Raw genomic sequence first — 18,001 nt, 5'->3', positions numbered from 1 at the left:
TGCTGCTACTGTTTCTTGAGCACTCTCATATTTGGCCTGGAGTCCTCTGGCACAAATAGAAGTAACATGTGAAGCACAAGAGGACCTGCTAAGCCTTCTTTGTTTCCATTTGGAGGTGAGGGGGTAGGAGGAAGGAGGAAAGAACATATTTGGATCAATCCTTCAATATTTTTTGAAGTATGTTTTTTTTTAAACCCTTCTATTCTGTCTTAGAATTGATACTAAGAATCAGAACTAAGGCATAAAAGCAGTAAGGGCTAAACAACTGTGATTACCTGACTTGCCCAGAATCACAAGCTAGGTGGTATCTGAGGTCACATTTGAACCCAGGATCTCCCATCTTCAGGCCTGGCTCTTTATCCACTGAACCACTTAGCTGTCCCTTGAAGTGTGGTTAATACAAAAACATTCTCACTTTGGCTAACTTTTTAAAAATGAGGTAAATAATAACATTATTTATATATAACATTCCCCAGTATTTATATATGTAACACACAAGGTTCTTTCAGTGCAAAAAGGAGGGATATAGGAAAGATATATTATACTGTTTCTGAAAAACATTTTTTAGACAGCTACAAACCAAGAACATTGAATTGTAAGAGTCCCTTTGTTTTTAAAAATACATAAGACCTTTCATAAAAGAATACAATCAATCTTTTTGGCATTATAAACAACCCACTAAACTGTGATAAGAATTCACATTGTATGACTTTAAAAGACTGCTGGTTTTACTCATTTCTGGATTTAGCTCATGGAGAGAGGGCAAGTACCAAGTCCTGAGCATTAAACCATTTTTTCATAATGGTTATTAATCTTAGCACGTTTAACAGACACAGACTTCACTTTTGGGTACTGAAGCCAACTTAGTTGATGACAGTAAATACAGAATCTTAATTCTTGCTCTGATTCAATTTCCTGGCCACTCCCTGGTTAACCCTTAACTGGACTACTTCTGAGCAGTTCTTGGTACCCTGTTTAGGACAGCTGATGACAAGTTTTAGGGCTCAAAGTCATATAGCTGATCGGCTACTAATTAAGCCTTATTATTTCTGCCACCTCAACAGCTCTTGCATAGGTCACATGGGCATCACACCAGTGCAAGCCAGATCACCTCTCACCTGGACTATTACAACTGCCTCCTTCTTGGTTCTCTCTGCCACAAACCTCTCTTCTTCCCTCCCAGGTATCCTCCATGCCGGTGGTGTCCACTGCAAAACTCGAGTAGAAACAAGTGCCATTAACGCATCTGTAAGGGCCCCTTGTGGGCCACATGCTAACTTAGATTTGCTATTTGAAGTCTGTGTTCTGCACAACTTGCCAAAGTGATTTTCCAAAAACCATGTCTGACTACGTCATTACTCTACTCAATCAACATCAGTGGCTCCCTAATGACTCTTTGATTAAGCACTATTTTAGTCAATCTCTCTCTTTTTTTAAATTCCGATTTCTTCCCCTGCATTTTACAACTTACACAATCACATGGGAGCAGCGCATCAGAGCTGTGTGTTTGATACCAGTGGCCTATAGCATTGAAATATGAAGTGACTGCCCTACAGTCACATGCTATCATGTGTATGAGGGCAGGGGAAGGACGTAAGCCAGATCTTCCTTTGTTCTAAGGCCAGCTCTCCATCAACTATCTACCTTGCTGCCTTTCATAAGTATTTAATAAAGGGTTAAAAGGGAACCCTAGTTGCTTTCAAGTGCTGACTCTATTGTTTTGTCAAAAGCAACAAAGTTAGCTCTCTTTTACTGTCCACCAAATGCCATCTCCTTTTGAAGGAAATATGGATATGAATCCTGGAAGATATTTCCTTCTAGCGGAGTAGCATTTGCTTCCTCAGCCAGAAAGGCAAGCCAGAGTATTTGAAAGAACTAATGGTACCCAGATTAGGTGGTGAATTTTGTGCACCGAGTCATTTGAATCTGCTTGATGTCCTTCATGTACCATACCCTAGTAAATAGTTCCACAGATCTAAGAGCTGGAAGGTACCTTAATGACCATCTAGCTTAGCCCCTTCCTTTCAAAGGCAAGGAAAAAGAGGCTCAGGGAGGTTAAGAAGGTTAAGGCCACGGCCCCATGGGCAAGTATACTAGTATACTAGTTTTCTTCTTCCTTCTATAAACTCTTGGCATTGTATAACACAACCTGTCGGGAGCTATTAAGAGAAATTAGAATCTCAAGTAGATATTTTTATCTGGACCCCCTCAAAAGATCAATACAGACTGGCAGAGCCGTGTATTTATCTTTCTGCTCTATTTACGGGACGAGACAGGTGTGGGATATCTAAGATAAAAATCTGAGATTCCTCTTTTGATTCCTTTCATAATTCTCACCTTCCTTCAAAATACATTAGTCTTATTAAAAAAGCTTTGGGCTCTCAGCACTCCAGCAGGAGGGGGGCTAACTCTGTTCCCCTTTACCTGAGAACACAGATGGCTGGTACGGCCAAGGCCGAACCTTTGGCAGGGCATTTTGCCCAGAATTAAAGTAAAATAATGAGGCTCAAAAAATTGTTTAATACCATCAAGGCCGAGAAACTGACGGGGCTTTCCGACCTAACGGAGATGTCCCAGGCTCCACTTAAAGATAACACATGTAGTTGATAGTTTAGCATAGGTTTTTGTCTATGCCTGAAGGTTTCTAAGGCTTTTGTTTTGACTATAGTAAAAATCTTGCTCTCTGTAACTGTGGGAAACTTTCTTGGGCTTTTTGGGGGAAAGGGATCTTTAATTTCCTTTATAATAAAGTGGCTACTTCAGTATTTCTTGAAGTACAATGAGCTAACAAGCCGTGCTTCCAGTCTGTTTCATTCTTTGCGTCCGATGACCACCCAGGCCACTCAGATTAGTCTCTGGTTATAGAGTATTGATCTCTATAACAACCCAGTTATATTCTAGACTATTGAACTACTTTTAATATTTCTGGCATTCAGGACAAAGTTTCAACTCAAAGAGAAAATAGACTTGAGGTGATTAAGCAATTTTATTAAACATTTTTAATTAAAAAAAGTTGGAGCAAATAGTAAATTTATAAACAGTAGGAAATAAGACATGTTTGCTCTTGGGTCGAAGTTCTGGAAAGTGGACCTATGATCAGTTTTTCCTCCTGGAATTCTAAGTCTATGGTTGTGGAATATGGAAAAGAGGTAGTTTGGCGGTCAAATGGGAAGCAATTATCTGGGAGTCAGGAATCCAGGGTGTCATTCTAAGCTGAAAAGGCTTCTCAGAACTTCATTGACTCCATCTTTCCTATTAAAAAAGTTCTAACTACCCTATATACTTCATGGGATGTTGGTGAAGAATGATAACCTCCAGCCTTGAGAACTTTTAATTATGAAGTTTACAGATAAAGAGATGACTAAATGTGACTTTTATTTTTCTAAGAGTCAAGTCCACATTTAAGGGGAAACATAATAGAAGAAATCTTAGTGTTAAAGCCTACAAAACCCCATAACTTTATAAATACAGAGGCAATCCATTATCATATCAATTTTGTTGAAAACATTCATTCATCTAACAATCATTTAATAAGCACCTGCCATATTCACAAAGGGTTGTGGGAAGATACAAAGAAGAATGGTACTTGGGCCCCTGCTTTCATTTAATTTATAATCTGAGTAGTGAGAGATGTGCAAAACTATACAAAAAATGTAAGATGGGGGCAGCTAGGTGGCTCAGTGGAATGGGAGCCAGGCCTAGAGACAGGAGGTCCTAGGTTCAAATCCGGCCTCAGACACTTCCTAACTGTGTGACCCCTGGGAAAGTCACTTAACCCCCACTGCCTAGTCCTTACTGCTCTTCTGCCTTGGACCCAATATGTAGTATTGATTCTGAAGGTAAGGGTTTTTAAAAACAAAATAAAATTATAAGATAAGAGTAAAATATAAGAACATAAGATATACACTGTTATACAATATTACAGGAAATAGCTCAGCAGTATATGTCTCTGGAGTCAGAGAACATGGGTTCAAATGCTACCTTTGCTGCTCACTACTGGGAAGACCTTGGTCTAGTCACAACCTTTTCTGTGCCTTAGTTTCTTCATCTGAAGATGGGGAAATGAGGGGGACAAGGGGAGAGGATGACTTCAATGCTCTCTAGGGTCCCTTCCAGATCTAAAACTTTAATCCTATGATCCAAACTTCATGGAACAGGAAGCATCTGGGTACAATTTCAAAAGGCAAATGTAGTAAAGGTAAGGAAAAAAGGGAAGGAGGGTATGCCAGGCTGAGGAGAAGTGACAGAGGTGGGAAAAGTGTTGAATGTTAATGAGGGCTGTGAAGGAGAACGCTTTGCCAGAAGTCTAGCAGAGGTGAAAGGAAACAGTGTAAGGCAGGGCTGGGGAGCTACAGTTAGCATTGACCTGTATGGAGTCGGGGCTTCATACTGCAGAAATGGGGAGACTTTGAGGGATTAGGAACCTCAGTAACTTGAGGTCTTAATGACCACCCAGGGCCTAGACTGCCAACCACCCAGATGTCTCCCAAGAATCATCAATAGCCATGTTCTCTTAAGCATTAATCTTGACCTATTTTTATTATTATTAACTTGGGTGACCAGTCTCATCTAGGGACTTCCAAGCACACCTCTAATATTACTACAGACATTTCATAGATGCTGTCCAATTTCAATGCTCATAGTAACTAAAAATGGCAGAATTATGAGCTGGATGAGAATGGGTGTTTGTTGTATTTCCATTTTGGGAGTCAGATCAATGTTCCTCCTTTGAGAATTGAATATAACTTTTAAGTGCCAAGTACAGCAGGATAAGTTCACTTTAACTGGAAGAGGGCTAAGAACAAAGCAGGTCTGTTATAAAGGGTGTGACGTATTTATCATGCAAATAGTATGTATTACTTACATTTATTCATATCTTTCCCATCCCTGTTCTGAGGAAATTTTTTTTTCTTTTCCCCAAATCCTCCCTTGGCCACTGCTGGTTGTCAGAAGCAATAGCCCAGAACCTTTGATGGTTCGGTAAGAAAACTAAGAGGCTTGAACACCTTTAAAATGCAATGCTTAACCAATTCTTTCTTTGTCTTCTAAATCAGCACCACCCTTGTGGCTAGTGGTACCAGGGAGCAAGAGGTAGGTAGACCATCTTCTTCCTTGGCTCTTCCCACCACAAGGGAACAGGGGAATTTAGTGAAAGAACAAAGTTGGCATAAAGATTTTATCGAACTCTTTGGGCAAGTAAGCTTGTGAAATATAAGTGATAGGTTAGTAAAAAATTAAAAAACCCTTTTTTTCTTCTCTCTTAGAACTGATACTAAGCATTGGAAATTGATACAAAGTAGATACCAAATAACAGTGAGGGCTAGGCAATTGGGGTTAAATGACTTGCCCAGGGTCACACAGCCAGGAAGTATCCAGGTCCTCCAGACTTCAGGACTGGCTCTCTAGCCATGAGCTACTTAGCTCCACCTCTTACTCCCCTTTCATAGATGGTCTCAATCTCAGGAAGAAATTCAATTAAGTGCTTCTTTAAACAATTCTGCTCTTGACACCTAATCTCACAGACTTGATGACTCATCAAAGCTCATTTCCAAGCCCCAAGAATAATATCTTCAGTCGAGAATCAAATATTGTACTTAAGACTGACCCCACATTAGTATTTAGAACCATAAAAAACAAGCACAGGAACAGTTGATATTTCCAGCCCTAAATCAAAGTGTAAACTCTAGTATGGTAGTAAAAAAATCAGTCACTACTCTTTAGCACAAATAGTGATTTACTGGATAAGACCCCCCCCCCCCCCGCCTTTAACAAAAATCTAGCAGAGCTTTATTCTAATGGTGACATTATTGTGATATAAACAAAACCTAGTGCACTGTTAAGCACTCTACAAATATTATGTCATTTGATCCTCACAACAACCCTGGGAAGTAGATGCTATAGGTCTTCACTCTACAGCTGAAGAAAGTGAGAGGTTAAGTGACTTGACCAAGGTGACACAGCCAGTGTCTACAGCTATTTTTGAACTTTCTTCCACGTTCTAGGCCAAATGCTCTATCCTCTGTGGCACAGTAAATAGCACCAGCTATTTGTTTCCTCTCTAAGAGGAATGGCCTTTCCTGAGGATTGCTAAGTGTAATTCATAAGTAAAAGCAACGATATTTGAAAATCTTTCAACCAAGTACTCTGTTCTTCCATCTAAGAAGAACAAGTAAAAAATACACAATAGCATTAATGTTTGTCACTTTAGCCCATAATATACACATATTACCTACCCTATCCCATTATAATATGCTCCTTGCCTCCCAGTACCTTTGTTGAAGGCAGAGGCTGGAGATAGGAAACCTTCAATGGGAAATACAAATGGGGGATGAGGAGACCAGAAACCTGACCAAGACCGCTGGAGTTTTTTCTTCTTTGTTTCTTACCCCCACAGATCCTTAAGGCCACTCTCCCAACCCAAGTCTGATCACTTTGGGATATTAACTAGAGAGAATCAGTCCATGAGCTGTATTGAAGCATACACTGAAAATCATTTTGGAAATGTGAACAAAAACAAAGCCTTTTCTTGAATTTTTATGCATTTGACTTAGCTCCTTATGTATTTGGGAAATTAGACCTTTTCCAGAGAATTCTGTTATAATTTTCCCCCCAGTTTGTTGCTTCCCTTCTAATCTTGGTTGCATTGGTTTTGTTTGAACAAAGTCTTTTCTATATGGTAGAGATCGATCCTATATGCCTAATAGCAGTGAGATCATGCTGTAATGTCAGGTGGCACAGTGAATAGACTACTAGGTCTGAAGTTAGGAAGATCTGAATTCAAATTCAGTTTCAAAAACTTTCTAGTAGCATGACTCTTGGCCAGTTCCTCAACCTCTGTCTGCCTCAATGTCTTCAACTACAAGATGGGGATAATGACAACAGCTACTTCAAGTGGGTTGTTGCCAGAATCACACGAGATAATATTTGTAGAATGTTAAGCACAGTGCTAGCACATTGTAGGTACTTTATAAATGTTTATTCCTTTCCCCTTCCTGAATGTGGATTCTAGGTCAATAAGACTGCAATCAGTACTTGCCCCCACTAAGCAGGTATTCTTAGGGTGGCTCCTTCCAAGCAGGGAGACACACTTGGATTGGCCTCCTTCCTCTTCCTGTGCCCCGTCCTGTTCTGTTGCCTATATAAGTGCCTGGAGCACTTGGGAAGCAAAGGCATAATCTGTAGCAAGAGGAAAGGCTGAAATTTAAGTCCTTTGAAGGCTCTCCAAAAGAATTGATCTGTATTCCAAATGACAAGCTTGGATGTCTCCTCTCTCACTATAATGTAAATAGGCTTTTTAATGCAAAGCTTTTTAAAATACCATGGGAATAGCCCCACATATGCAGTTATTGAAACAGAATGCCAGGTTCTCCCAGGCACCCAGATAGGTCCCAGGCTAAATCTTCCTCACTGTCTTCCCTTCCATTTAAACATTTACTCAGCCTGAGCCTGTAAGCTCTGCAGTAAGACAGAAATGGAACCTGGATATTAAACTGCAGAGAACTGTCCATGAAGCATGGTAATAATCACAATGTTATGAGAGCTTAGCAGAACTGGTTACCGAGGCCCTAATGGAACATATTTTGGCCTCTTAGGGAGGAGAGGAATAAAGGAATCTCCGAGGGTCTCCTCTACCTGAAAGTGCTCAATTCTCCTGATCATGGAAAGATCATCTAGTCCAGACAGGAATCAAAGAAGGCTTTCTTCCTGGGCTGGGCTAGGCTGAGGGGGAATAAAAGAAAACCCTGGCTTCAGTCAAGGTCTGATAAAAAGCCACAGGTTTTCAGTCATCTAAAGGCTTAATGAACATGAAGGATCATTCTCCTTCCAATGGGACAGATAGTGAAGATTTTGAAGTTCTATTCATTTTACTATTAGAACATAACCATTTCTTCTTCTTCTTCTTCTTTTTTTAAACCCTTAACTTCTGTCTTGCAGTCATTACTGTGTATTGGCTCCAAGGCAGAAGAGTGGTAAGGGTAGGCAATGGGGGGTCAAGTGACTTGCCCAGGGTCACACAGCTGGGAAGTGTCTGAGGTCAGATTTGAACCCAGGACCTCCCGTCTCCAGGCCTGGCTCTCAATCCACTGAGCTACCCAGTGCCCCCACCATTTCTTCTTAAAACTTTTCCTGAATAGTATGGAAATAGATCTTCTCACTTACAAAACAGTCTTCTCAGGATTACAAAGTGCTTTCTGATTTCAGTCCTTGGAAAGGGATGAAAGTGTTATTTATTGCATAAATAAATACAATATTTAAAAAATTTCAAGAACTGACAAGTTTACTAACTGTTAAAAACTAAATATTATGTTTGAGGAACCATATATAATAAAGCTGGTTTGGAGTTGGGAGGACCTGAATTCAAATTCTGTCTCTGTCACAGACCAGCAATCTGACCCTGAGCAAGCTGCTTAACTTGCTTCTGTGGGACAGGTTTCAGACTCCATGGGTAAAGGGAGTTCCTTACCAGATGAAAGTTCAGGTAAAGAAAAATCCTGTTTATATTATATATCTTATAGTTTCATTTGATCCTATTAGGAAGTAGTGAGAAATTATAAGGATGATTAGACATTAGAGCTATGTAAAAGAGGAATGGGCTGCCTCAGGGGACAAAGGTGGTGGATGGATTCCTTCTTACCAGTAATCTTAAAGCAAAAGCTAGATGCTGGTAAATGCTACAGGGAGAATTTTTGTTCAGGTATGGTTTGGATTAGATGATTTCATAGGTCTCTTTCAACTCTGACTGTGTGATCTTCAAAAATGGAGGCACAAGAGTGACTATCTTGGGGGGCTTGTATGCATGACTCAAGATGTGTTTCCAGCAGTGGAGTAGCAAAGGTGAGGAGGATTCTTTAGCAGGGATTCTTTTGAACTCTCAGCAATTCTGTTTTTAAATATCTCCAGGCCCAGTAAAGGGAAAACATTCAAGAAAGTGGAACTGTCAAATGGGTCCTCACTTAGGGTTCAGGTCTTTAAGGCCCTTGCAATTACCATCCTTACCTTCAAGCTTTACTGGTTACAAAAGCCCAGTAATGACTCAACACAGTGCCTGGCACACAGTAGGTACTTAATGAATGTCTAGTGACTGAATTGTAGACTCCACACCAAAGTGCTCATAGGATCACAGATTTAGAACTAGGAGAGGTTCTTAGCCTTTTTGGTGTCATATACCATACCCCTTCGGCAATCTGGTGAAACATTTGGACCTTTTTTTCAGAATGATGTTTTTAAGTGCCTAAAATAAAATATATGGTATTATAAAAGAAACCAATTATATTCAAATATAATTATAAAATTAAAAAAAAACAACAAGTTTATGGACCTAGGTTGAAAACTCTTTGAGAGCTAATACATGACACTTTTCTTTTTTTATTAAACTGTTATGTTCTATTTTAGAACTGATATGTGTATAGGTTCTAAGGCTGAAGAGAGGTAAGGGCTAGGTTAAACAACTTGCTTTGCTAGAGTCACACAGCTAGGAAGTACTGAAGTCAGATTTAAACCTAGAAACTCTCATCTGTAGGCCTGGCTCTTGTATAAGTGGAAATTTGTACCTTTGAACTACGTTCCCCAGAATTCCTTTAGTATTTCCCAAAATTCCTTTTAATCTCTCAACCACGTTGCATATTCACGTTTCGTATATAGTTGGCTGTAAATCCGCCTCTTTTTCTCTTTTCCCACAACCGTGGTTTGATTAGCTTCCTTTTTTTGTTTGTTTGTTTTTTTTTTTTTTTTTTTTTTTTTAACCCTTAACTTCTGTGTATTGACTTATAGGTGGAAGAGTGGTAAGGGTAGGCAATGGGGGTCAAGTGACTTGCCCAGGGTCACACAGCTGGGAAGTGTCTGAGGCCGGATTTGAACCTAGGACCTCCCGTCTCTAGGCCTGGCTCTCAATCCACTGAGCTACCCAGCTGCCCCCTGATTAGCTTCCTTTTTACTCTAGCTTTTTACTTTAGTTATTATTAATAAATCATATGAAATATAATACTTGGAGATGTTGTATATTAATTTTTCTTCTCACACTCTCAATCCACTGAGCCACCCAGCTGCCTCCCAATAGAAATTTAATAAATGCTAACTGACTACTGACAATATATTATAGATGAAGACACTAACATCTACTGAGGTTAATGATTTGCCTAAAGTCAGAGATGTAGTGAGTGTCAGAGTCAGGATTCAAATCCAGATCCTTTGACTCAAATTCTAATGTCCTTTCCACCATACCATGATTCATCTGACTCCTAAACTACTGGCAGAACTAAAACCACTGATATCGGTCCCAGTGAACAGCTGACACATTTCCCTTAAACCAGTTACAGGCCATACCTGTTTCACTGCACTAAGGATGAGTCATCCTATACATCCCTTCTCAGGGAATTAATCACTAGGATTCAATTCAACAAAAAACTTCTTAAGCACCTTTTATAAGCAAGGTACAGTGCTAGTCACTGAGGATATAGAATGAAATAAGATCCAGTCCTCTTCCTTGAGAAGTTGTCAGCAGAGTTGGGGGGAATGTGGGAATGTAGAAGACAAACTCACATAAATAAAACACAAGAGATTTGAGAGATCAAGATGGGCTTTGAAGGAAGGGAAGAATCTCATCAGGTGAAGATGTGTAGGGGGAGGAAGGGAATGCTACATCAGGCGAGACAGGCAGTGGGCACTGAGATGAGGAAACTGGAATTGGGAGGATGAGATCATAGAATAGTGAGTAGCCCAGTTTTTCTGGAACTTGAAGTACATGAAGAAGAGTAGTATGAGATGAGGAGAGCACATAGCAACTTTAAATTAGTTCAAGTCCATGGACTTAGATGAACTATACCCCAGGTCACTGAAAGAACCTGAACCTAGTAGAGAATCTTATATGTAGAAGATATTTTAAAATGATTGTTGAATTGAATTGAGATGATATCTGGTGGTGATCTTTGAGGAAATGTGAGAAACAGAAGAGATGAAGACTGGAGACAAGAAAAAAATTCTACTTTTTTAAGTCAGAGAAGAGGCTCAGTAGACTGAGAGCCAAACCCAGAGTTGGGAGATCCTGGGTTCAAATATGGCCTCAGACACTTCCTAGTTGTGTGACCCTGGACAAGTCCCTTAACCCCAATTACCTAATCTTTACCATTCTTCTGCCTTGGAACCAATACATAGGACTGATTCTAAGAGTAAGGTAAGGCTTTTACAATTTTTTTTTTAAAGGCTGGGAGGAAGTTTATTTTGCAAATTACAGTCCAATGAGCTTGACAGTAATCTTGCATAAAATTCTATAGTGGATGATCAAATAGCTGGTTTTTTTGAACACTTTTAAAAAGAGATGGTGGTCATTAGAAGGCAGCTTGAGGGCTTTAAAAACAAATGAAGACAACTGAACCTTATTTCCCTTTTTGACAAGATTATCAGTCTGGTAAATCAAAAGAATATAGACATGATAGTATTTGGTATTTGGCAATACATTTGGCAAAGCTTATAGTATGGTAGATCAAGAATTAATTATGGGGCATCTAGGTGGTTCAGTGGATAGAGAGCCAGGCCTGGAGACATGAGATCCTAGGTCCTAAGTGACCTTGGGCAAGTCACTTAACCCCAACTGCCCTTCTGTCTTGGAACCAATACTTGTATTAATTCTAAGACAGAAAGTAAGAGTTGTTTTGAAAAATTAATCATGGAAGCAGACCCAGAGTAAGGATAGATGCACTGCTCTCCTGGAATTGGGAAAAGCCATCTCTGTAGTTTCTTACAGATCTAATATTCTATGCCACAAGTAACTTGGCCCTGTTCTGTTCAACATTCTTATCAATAACTCTGAAGATATAGATATGCTTATCATAATTTGTAGACACAGAAAGTTCAGAAAAATCTGTTGGCTGACAGAATCAGGACCCCTAACAGCTTGATAGGTTAGGATGATGAGCCGAATCTAACAAAATGAAATTTAATGAAAATAAATTTAAAGTCCTTAAGTGAGGTTAAACAAATAAATTATGCATGAATAACATCAGAGAGGTAAACTTAGATACATGTAAAAATAAATTACTGGATGTTTTAACTGAAAAATTCTATGGGCCAATAGTGTGATATGACTCTAAATAAGATTTTAGGTAATATTAATAGAGTACATAGCAGCTACTGGCATTTACATAGAGCTTTAGGATTTGCAAGGCTCATGTCAAGAGGCCAAATTTGGGCCCAGGTCTCCCCTCACACTGAATGAAGTGATTTTTTCTCCTGTATACTATACTGCTTCTTTGAAAAAGACAATGAAGAAGGATAATATTATGTGGGTTCAAAAGCTCAACTTCCCAAATACAAAATGGGAAAGGCATGGCTGGGTTGCAGTTTATCTAAAAAAGATCTGGGTGTTTAAATGGGAGCTGACTTTGCAATTTCGATAGCTAAGAAAATGAAAGTAAATCTTAAGCTGCATTAAAGAAAGAGGGAGATAAAAGTTTTGCTATATTCTGCCCATCTGAAAATATCTGTTCAGTTCTGGACATCACATTTGGGGAAGAGGATGAACTGGAGAGCAACCAAAGGAGGGCAAAGAGTCTCAATAATAATAGCTAATTTTAGCTAGCATTTATATACTCCAGGCGTCCCTTTCACACTGAGACTTTCCCCAGCCCAGTTTTGATAACCTGCAGGTCAGCATAAGAAATTAAGTGGGAATTTTGGGGAGTTTTGTGGAAGTCATAGATGAATTGTGAAGGCCGGCAGACCACAGAAAACATTTAGAAACTCATCAATTCATAAAATATATGTATGGTATTATATATCATCAACATATGTTATCTTTTAATACCATATATACAATTTCTTTTTTAAAGTTAAAATAAATTAAAAAATAATGTTTGTGAAAAGAAAGAGGAAGCCAGCAGATGACACACAAAGACTATAAATGTAGAGATTGACTCACATATATAGCCTATGACCAAATACTTAACCCAAATTGTACAATAAGGTACTGTAAATACCTCATTAAAAAAAAAAAAAAACAAAGAAAAAATTCAGACAACTTCTCTGATACAAAGAGAGGGCCAAAAAATTTTATCCAGATTTTCCAGATCACTGGAGTGATGTACCCTAGCCCCTTTGATGTGGAAAGGATACATGTACTAGGCACTGTGCTAAGTGCTTTACAAATATTATCTCATTTGATCTGCATAACGATCTTGTGAGACAGGTGTTTTTATTATCCTCACTTTATAGTTGAGAAAACTGAAGCAAACAAAGGTTAAGACATTTGCCCAAGGTCACAGCCAGTGTCTGAGGTTGATTTTGAATGCAGGTCTTCCTGTCTTTAAGCCCAGAGTTCTATCTACCAGGAGACCTACCTGTCTCACATCGTAAGAGGCTCTGTTTAAGTATGTGGGGATATTTAGCCTGAAAAAGAGAAGACTTGAAAAGGAAAAGATGTCATGACAGTTGGATTTAAATATCTTAAGGGTTGTTATGTGGAAGCAGGAGATTTGTCCTGCTTGGCCCCAGGAGACAGAAGTAGAAGGAGTAAAATTTGCAAAGAAGGATATTAATACTTGACATGCAAAGAAAGTCTTAATAATTAGAGCTGTCTAAAAGTGGAGTACACTGCCTTAGAGAGTGGTTGTTTCACTTTAATTAAAGATTTTCAAAGGATCAACTTTAAGATACTTTGTCAATTTCCTTGTCTGGTTTGGACTAGATGAAAGACTAGATGACTTCTGGAGTCCTTTAACTCAGATACAGTGGGAAAATGAGGAAGGGTTCAATGGTGCCCACCTATCCACTACCAGAAGGTATTTATCCATCCTTGAGAGTGCTACCAAGACTACTCTCAAATCTCAATTAGGCTAGACTTGTGACAATAATATGGCAGCTACATCAAAATTCTTTAAAGACACAAACTTTGGCAAAAATTTTCTGGTGGTAGGTATAGAAAATCTACCCATTTGATTATTTTGACAGATGCACCTAGTCTCATCCATTAGAATAGTGATGGTGAACCTTTTAGAGACCAAGCGCCTAAACTGCAACCCTCATGCTGCATGTGAGCCATCCCCTTACCTAGACAAGGGAGGAAGCGCTCCCATTGGGCTGGTGGGAAGAGGGGCAGGTCATGTGAGAAATGTCCTTAGGTGCCTGTGGAGAGGGGGAAGGGAGCAGCCCTTCCAGCATTCGTGCTACAGGTTTGCCAACATAGCACTAGACTGTCGCCTTCCTGTAACCCATTTTGCAGAGGCAAACCCAGGTGTGGTTTATGTAAGTTATCAAAAGGATACAAGCTTAGTATCAAAACCCATAAAAAATATATCTTGGTACCTTGTTCTCCTCAATCTTTAAAACTAGTTGGCTCTAAGACTAGGTGATCTGATTTACAGTCTTAGGAGAGTATATCCCACTTCAAAAGCATTTATTCACGTTGTTATTAACACTGAGAACTTTAGGTTACAGATTGCATTCCTCTGCTTCTAGTCTGAGATAAGAATTACTAAGACAACCATTGTAATTAACTATTTAGAGAGAAAGTAGAAGATCAATTCAGGATCTCAAAAATGGCTTTAGGGTTATACCAGGGAAAAGAAAGTGATACAAAGTACAGTAAGTCTATGTTCTAAGAGCAATGGAAACAAAGGAAATTTCAGAAGATTCAAAATTCAGAGGAGAGAAAAAGCTTACTTCAAGGCCATGGAAAGAGTTGTTATCATTAAAATGGGAAAAAAAAGACATGGAATAAAAGCCAAAGAATAATCAACTCAATATAAAATAACTGGATGCCAAAAAGATTATAATAAAAGCAATATCATTTTGGTGTTTTTTTTGTTTGTTCTCTTATTCAAAGCATCTAAAACCTTCCCCTTCCCTACAAACGGGGCCTTCCCCCCCCCCCCCCCCAGCTTTTAATTTCTCCACTTAAGATAAAACCATTCTCTTTTTAGTTCTAGAGAATCAGACAAAACAATTCAATGTCACATTTTAACCAGCCAGAGGGAAAGCTATTCTTTTCATGGTTGCCTTTTTATTCCTATGTATGACTGTTGCAGTGCTTTACTTAAGAAGCAGAGACTGAAGGTCTGGATCACTCTCTTGGGTCTATTTACTATTCCTTAACTGCTATGCATTTTCTAGGCGATGTACCTGCTGCTGCCAGACTATAGTTCTGAGGGTCTAGGTCTTTTTCTTTCCTCTTTTCTTCTGTATGTTAGTCTAGAGCACTATGAGGCAACATGCCCATTCAGCCCATAAAGGGGTATTTCTTCTTGCATTTGAGAACAAGATGAAGCCATCTCCACAAACTCCTTCATTGATATTTCCATGAGAATCCAATGTGCCATTCTGCCATTTAACTACTTCTTTAGGTCTGCAGTTTTTCATTTTTTACCATATTTGACTCTGGTGGGTAAAGAACTGTGAGACAGAAATGAGCTATTATCTCCAATATACCTTGGACTTTCTGGAGCTTGAGCAGATAATCGATCTCTATCTGATTCAGTTTATTTCTGAAAAAATTGGGCCTACACAATAAGCTTGTGAGGAACATAATACAGGTATCATGATTTTGCATTTTACAGACGAGAAAACTGAGGTTTAGGCTGAAGAGTTTGCAATGTCCTGAAACTTGGATACAGGTGTCTGGCTTAAACCGAGCACTTTGTTCACTACTCTCTTGCTTTTGGGGTCTATTTGCTTGGAGCCAATCACTTGGAACCAAGTTCCTATTTGCATATGAGATATTATATAATTCATCTCACTGATTTTACCTTTCTCAGTCATATTTAACTATAGAATTATTCACCCAGAATAAAAGATACAAGAAAGAAATTATACCCTTGTCCTCAATTGGTTAGATTCAAAGATTATTTTTCAGGCAGACAGAGCCTTTACAGTTAGTCCATCTACTCAGACAAGTGAACCGAGGATCAGAGACCTTAAATGAATTTTCCAAGATTATGCTGCTTAGAAGCAGCAACCTATAGTGGAAATGTCAGAGTGTTAGCTTTGGGGTTTGGTGAAACCTGGGCTCAAATTCCAGCAATCCCACTTACTAGATGTGAAACCACAGGCAAAGCCGAGTTTCCTTTTCTGCAAAAAAAGATGAGAGGTTATCTACAGCACCTTTCTCAGAGAGCTGTAGTGAAGATCAAATAAGACAATGTATTTTAAAGCATTTTGCAAACCTTAAAGTCCCACATAAATGTCTGTCAATCTTAGGAAAGTCACTGCTGCTTTATGGAGTAACATCTAAGAATTAAAATATAATAATCTTTTAAAGATGTACACTATTTGCAAATTCTTCACCAATTCAATGAACAATGTGGCTGGCTGAGCTGCAGCTGTTATTAATTTATAAATAACCCCATGACTTTATGCTGCCCTTTGTCACCCAATCGTGAAACACACAGATAAGGGGAATATCTATTGACTTGAGTCTTATAATAAATTATATCTAGGCTATTCAATTCAATAAACATTTATTAAGAGTCTATTATTTTCAGCAGAAGCTAGATGGCTCAGTGGATTGAGAGCCAAGCCTAGAGAGAGAAGATCCTAACATTTCCTACTTGTCTGGCCCTGGGCAAGTCAATTAACCCTCTTTGCCTAGCCCTTACCCCTTTTCTGCCTTGGAACAGTACTGATTCTAAGGCTGAAGGTCAGAGTTTAAAACAACAACAAAAAAACAGTAACTTTTGCTTTCCAATTTATAGTCTTAAAAAGAGTTTGGGGGAGGGGGATATTGAGAGGCTTTCCTGGAGTCACAGGGGACAGTTTGTGTCAAGTGATCAATCAAACAAAAAACAAAAAAAACAAAAAACCACACCTACTAAGAACCAGGCATAGTTCTAAGGGCTGGGGATGCAAAAAAAAAAAAAAAAAAAAAAAAGGGCAAAAGATTGTCCCTGCCCTGAGAGATCCTTACATTCATCTTTAGCAGTAACCCTTTGCTTTTCTTCTAAAAGGGACTTGCCCATCATGTTCAGAAATGACATCCTAAATGCAATGCACGCTTGCATCTACCATATTCCTCATTTTCTTAAGTTCTGTCCAACTCTGAAAACTATTGGCATGACATAAAACAGACCAAAGGAATGTGATTACAAAATAACTCTCACCATTAACTACAACCAACCCTCAATACAGGCCTTTAGGTGCTTCCAGCTAAAGCCCCACAGTCAGAAGGGGCAAAGTGGCACAGGGACAGGATGGATGAATGAGGACTAAAAATTTCTCTAGCGAGAACAGTAATATGTTCTACTGGAAAGTCGGTGGGGCGGGGGGAGAAAGAGTGTGGGGTACAGGAAGCCTCTAGGGGCGATGGGGAGTAAAAAAAACCTGAACCCACTAAAATAAAAAGAGCGACTCTGTCATTCAGTAGGCGTTCGGGAGCACCCTCAGGTGCGGCCCACTGACAGCAGCCCCACCACATCCCCAGCCCCCAGCCCCCACTGGTCCTAGCACACCCTCCTAGTAACTGACCAGAGCCGCAGCTGCTTCGGCAGCTACTCGCTTCGGTCCCCAGAGCGGGGTCTCGCCATAGACGGGAGGTTAAGCCTCTCCCTCTGGGACCTCCTTGGCCCGGGGCAAGGGTGGCACCCACTCACGGGCGAGGTCAAGGCCGGGGACTATCCGGTGCACCTGGGAGTCTGGGATGGCGCCTTGGCCGGCCGGCGGCCACGCATCCAGTGGAGCCCGCGCAGTCCCCGAAACGGCATGGCCCCGGGCCCAGGTCCTGTCCGAGGCTGGGCCGCAGGGGCCGCAGCGCCCGCCGGCTTCGACCCCTCCCATCCCACCCTGGCTCACCTGCCTGCCCCGCCGGCCCTAGTCGCGCTCCATTGCCGCCCGCGCGGTGCGGCCTCCGCCGGGGAGGGCCTGTCCGCGCTCGCTGGCTACCCGCGCTCACCGCCTGCCGCTTTCGCGGCCGCGGCCGCCGCTCGCGCTCAGCCCCAGCCGGGCCATCCCCGGCCCCCGGTCCCCGCGCCCGCCGTCCCCACACCGTCCCTCCCTCCCCCTCCGCGGGCCGGGCGGTGGT

The 18,001-nt window shown here is 40.4% G+C and overlaps 1 protein-coding gene across 1 annotated transcript in view; it reads right to left on the bottom strand.

The window, feature by feature from the left end:
• FAM20B (FAM20B glycosaminoglycan xylosylkinase) overlaps positions 1-17,889 on the bottom strand; it is a 34,675-nt gene extending 16,786 nt beyond the window's left edge. The window contains exon 1 of the mRNA XM_044672272.1: positions 17,773-17,889. The gene's annotated coding sequence lies outside the window, so the exon portion shown is untranslated. The remainder of the gene's footprint in view (positions 1-17,772) is intronic.
• Between the last annotated feature and the right edge of the window lie 112 nt (positions 17,890-18,001).

The sequence above is a fragment of the Gracilinanus agilis genome, chromosome 4 (assembly GCF_016433145.1).
Source record: "Gracilinanus agilis isolate LMUSP501 chromosome 4, AgileGrace, whole genome shotgun sequence".
Taxonomy (NCBI): Eukaryota; Metazoa; Chordata; class Mammalia; order Didelphimorphia; family Didelphidae; genus Gracilinanus; species Gracilinanus agilis.
The sequence above is the reverse complement of the archived record's forward strand: the minus strand, read 5'-3'. Positions and strand labels throughout refer to the sequence as shown.